Below are 5000 nucleotides of genomic sequence, written 5' to 3' on the forward strand. Positions count from 1 at the left end.
CATAAACCCCGTTTACAATGTCAAAAAATACTGAGGCTAAAATAAAACACAAACAGTTTATAGAAAACAATATCTGTAACTAAAGGGGCAACTAAAGGAAAAAACGGAGAAATTTGGAAAAGTTTTGGGTTGCTAACCAGATGTAAGACTCATTTCAGGGATTTTTTTTTTTTTTTTTTTTTTTTTGCCAGGACTCTGCAAACGATTTCGCTAGCCAAGATTAAAACGGAATTTACATAACATAAATTCGCTTCCAAAGAAATCATGTTCGCAATTCTTATCAATTAAAAATTCCCTCTCCACATTCCTTTTTTTCGTTCCTAATTTAGTTTTCGATTGTTAATAAATAATTCTCACGCCGCGATTATCCTTAAGTATCCTTTCATTTTTTAAAGTAAAACTGAGTATAAGAACTAACAAGGGAAGAATAAAATTAAAAAGAGGCGTTAGCACAGCTTTCAAGGGCAGACAGCGCTGAACAACACTCGATTGTTTAGATTTTATTAAATGAAATTGTTTCGTCTTACTTACTCTTTGCAGTACGACACATTTCTCCTGAATAATCGAGGGTTTGCGTCATCAGAAAGCCCCGACATGGTGACCTGATAGCGTGGGGGTTTGCTCTTAAAATTTTGACCTGCCCGAAATGACCTCTACGATGTGATCCAAGATCACAAGAAGTCTTGTTTCAGGACCTAGAGTGCAGCTGATCCAACCGTCCAGGGGGCTGATTGAGCACGACAGTTTTTCTAGGTTTTTTTTTTATTTTTTTCTTTTTACAAACGTTTGAGCTTACGCTTTCTATATGTATATCACCCGGATATGAATATAACCAACCACACAATTCTACTCTAAGAGTTAATTGGTTATGAAATTAACTCGCCTAGCGGTTACAGGTCAAAATAACCAAGTTATACAAAAATGGTCTATTTTTTTCCCCACTTGTTAATTAGTACGTCCCATGGGAGGACTTTCATAATAAACTTCACATAACAGTTGCACGAGTCGCGAGTTCGCCCTTTTCCCCGAAACTTACGACAGGAACCCCATTCACAACACCACAAGCAAGAAGATATAACGTAGAAGTCTGTGTGTATGTGGGGTAGAACAAGTGAAGGGAAAACGGAGCGAGCGCTGCCAGCAGTCAGTCAGTGTTTTCGTGGACGCGAACTTGCCTAATCGGTGCAAGTTCTAAACTTCGTGCGCTTGGCAGCATGCCCTGGCAAAGGCCGGTCACACTATTTGTTTCTTAGAGAATCTCTTGCATTTTCTCCAGGTCTAAGCCACCCCCGCCATTCCCATTGGTCGCTATCAATATGGCAATGTGCGACAGCATATTAGTATGTGGGTGTTAATGAATTGGCTAGATCTTCCGGTTTTCCTTGCCTGGCTCCAGACTATTTCGAAGGTCTTATGTACTCGTTTAGCTAAGAATACTTTTATACGAGGCAGTGCAGGGAACTATGGCTATTATATAAAGCTAGGAGTACACCCTTTGGTAAAAAAGAAAAGAAAACGTAGTCGACGGGGCATTCTAAGACAAACTTTGTGTTTGTCCAAGATAGAAAAGATTGCTGCTAGGGTTTAGGACACAATTTTACCTAATTCTAACAATATTTATCTTAACATATAAAGGTTTGCTTTGAGTTTTCCAAAATCAAATTAACCTTAGATTCAAAGCTAATGTTAATATTACGTGTTTAGAAATACAGGCATTAACAACCTATTGAAAACGTCCTGGTTTGCAATATGTGAGTCAGAAGTTCGGGTGCCGCTTAAACCCGATAGTTTCTAGAAGTGTCTTTGCAAACAAAGGAAGGGGGTTTAGGGGAGCCTACTTATCTACTTGCTAAGTCATCAGACATTGTCTGACCCTCCCTGGCACTAGCTTTGGGAGAGGGGGCTTGAACGCTGATCATATGTAAATGTCGGTCCCTATGGCAATGTCCTATCCCTTGTCCTTGCCGCTCATGGGTGATCTTTAAACTCTTTTCTATTATTATGATTACCAATAATACTAGCTATGCTACAACCATAGTTGGAAATGTGGGATGCTATAAGCCCAAGGGGTTCAACAGGGAAAAATAGCCCAGTGAGGAAAGGAAACAAATAGAAAAGTGTGCCTGAGTGTACCCTCAAACAACAGAACTCTATTCTGACAGTGGAAGACCATATTACAGAGGCTATAGCACTACCCAAGACTAGAGAACAATGGTTTGATTTTAGAGTGTCCTTCTCCTAGAAGAGCAGCTTACCATATTATTATTATTATTATTATTATTATTATTATTATTATTATTATTATTATTACTACTTGCTAGGCTACTACCCTATTTGGAAAACCAGGATGCTATAAGTCCAGGGGCTCCAACGGAGAAAATAGCCCAGTGAGGAAAGGAAACTTAAGGAAAAATAAAATATTTCAAGAAGAGTAACATTAGATTAAATATCTCCTGTATAAACTATAAAAACTTTAACAAAACAAGAGGAAGAGAAATAAGATAGAATAGTGTGCCCGAGTGTACCCTCAAGCAACAGAACTCTAACCCAAGTGAGTAGAAGACTATGGTACAGAGGCTATGGCACTACCCAAGACTAGAGAACAATTGTTTGATTTTGGAGTGTCCTTCTCCTAGAAGAGCTGCTTACCATAGTTGAAAAGTCTCTTCTACCCTAATAAGAGGAAAGAGACCACTGAACAATTACAGTGCAGTAGTTAACCCCTCGGATTTGGAAGAATTGTTTGCTAAACTCAATGTTGTCAGGTGTATGAGGACAGTGGAGAATATGTAATAAATAGGCCAGACTATTCAGTGTGTGTGTAGGCAAAGGGAAAATGAACCGTAACCAGAGAGAAGGATCCAATGCAGTACTCTCTGGCCAGTCAAAAGGCCTCATAACTCTCTAGCGGTAGTATCTGAACGAGTGGCTGGTGCCCAGGCCAACTAACTACTAGCCAAAGAGTCTCTTCTAATCTTACCAAGTGTAAAGTAGCCACTGAAAAATTGCAGTGCAGTAGTTAACCACATGAGTGAAGAAGATTTTTTTTCGGAAAGAGGAGTATGTGTAACGAATCAGTCAATTTATTCGGTGTATGTGTAGGCCAAAGATGAGCTGTAAGCAGAGAGAGAGAGCCAATGCTGTACTATCTGGCCAGTCAAAGGACCCAATAATTCTCTAGTGGTAGTATCTTAACGGGTGGCTGATGTTTTGGATTTGGTTAATGTTGACGAGATTAATTGTTTTCGATACGATTATCATTGTTGTTGCTATTGTTATGAAGTTATTGAGTTTTGAATAGAAGAAAAAAATGAAACACTTTAAAACTGCTCAAATTCTTAAAGAGGTTTTCCACGCAAGGTGCAAATAACTTGGCAATGGTTTTGTTCTATTTTATAAGGTTGGATGAGGTTAGTACCCACCAACATTGCACCGGGAAAACCGTTTTGAAGAATGTCCTCTATCACCGAATTCTGAAGTTCACCTTCAGAAAAGATATAGACACAATTCTCGTTAACTGTTGCTGCCTTCAGTATCAGTATTCTTCTCTTAGATTTCTGATAACCTTTCTCTATATGATCATGATCATTACTATCACTATCAATAGCATTATCACTATTGTCTCTTTAAATATGTCCCTTATACTAAAGAGAAACGCCCTAGTTCAGGGGAAACAAATTTTCTTTCTGGAACTGTCAGGCGTCACAAACTCGGTAAACTAACAAAAGCAATTGAAAAAATATATATATTTTTCGAATATTTTTAACATTATTATTATTATTATTATTATTATTATTATTATTATTATTATTTAAGCTACAACCCTAGTTGGAAAAGCAGGATGCTATAAACCTAAGGACTCCAAGAGGGAAAATGGCCCAGTGAGGAAAGGAAATAAGGAAACAGACAGAATAGTGTGCCTGAGTGTACCCTTGAGCAAAATAAGCTAACTCAAGACAGTAGGAGACCATTGTATAGATAGAGGCTATAGCACTGCCCAAGACTATAAAACAATGGTTTGATTTTAGAGTGTCCTCCTACAAAAGCTGCTTATCTTTATCTAAAGTCTCTTCTACCCTTACCAAGTGGAGAGTAGTCAAAGAACAATTACAGTGCAGTAGTTAAACCCCTTAAGTGAAGAAGAATTTTTCCATTATATTAGTGTTTTGTCAGGTGTATGAGGAAAGAAGAGAATGTGTAAAGAATAGGCCAGACTATTTGGTGTATGTGTAGGCAAAGGACAAAAGAACCATAACCACAGAGGGGTCCAATATAGTACTATCATGCCAATAAAAGGACACAATAATTATAGCAGTAGTATCTCAATAGGTGGCTGGTTCTTTGAATATGCACGCGCGCGCGCACACACACACACACTCATGTATATATATGTATATATATATATATATATATATATGTATATATATATATATACATATATATATATATATATATATATACATTCATTCACACGTACATAATACAGACAAACACACTCGCATATATACACACGCCTCTATTTATACCGTATATACGTACCTCGCACGTGTATGAATATTTTCCTCTAAATTCTTCCTTAAATTCATACTAAGTATAAGCCAAAGTATGTTAATAATACTCATTATCCAACAAAATATCTTGTCCCCCTGATGCCAAATAGTCTTCACCGCCAGGCGCGTGCGCAAACAAGCACTTCTTCTACCGCACGTGACTCGCGCATGCAAATTCCCTTGAGCTCAAAAAGGAGATGGGTAATTTTGTCCCTCTATAGGTTTCATTTTCCAGTTCTGTTTATATTCAAAGGGCCAGTACGCATGATCGTGCATAAATGATAGTAGGAATGCTTGAGAGATAGCTTACTTAGATCTCACGTAAATGAACGGAATAGTCTGTTGTTACAAAATACACAGAAGGGTTCACATCTCCCATATAAAATCAAGAGCATATGTTTTGTTTTATACACACACACACACACACACACACACACATATATATATATA

The 5000-nt window shown here is 37.7% G+C and overlaps 1 protein-coding gene across 1 annotated transcript in view; it reads right to left on the minus strand.

Annotated features, from left to right (window-relative positions):
* LOC137654631 (glutaminase liver isoform, mitochondrial-like) overlaps positions 1 to 5000 on the minus strand; it is a 50684-nt gene that overhangs the window by 17387 nt on the left and 28297 nt on the right.

The sequence above is a fragment of the Palaemon carinicauda genome, chromosome 15 (assembly GCF_036898095.1).
Source record: "Palaemon carinicauda isolate YSFRI2023 chromosome 15, ASM3689809v2, whole genome shotgun sequence".
Lineage (NCBI taxonomy): Eukaryota > Metazoa > Arthropoda > Malacostraca > Decapoda > Palaemonidae > Palaemon > Palaemon carinicauda.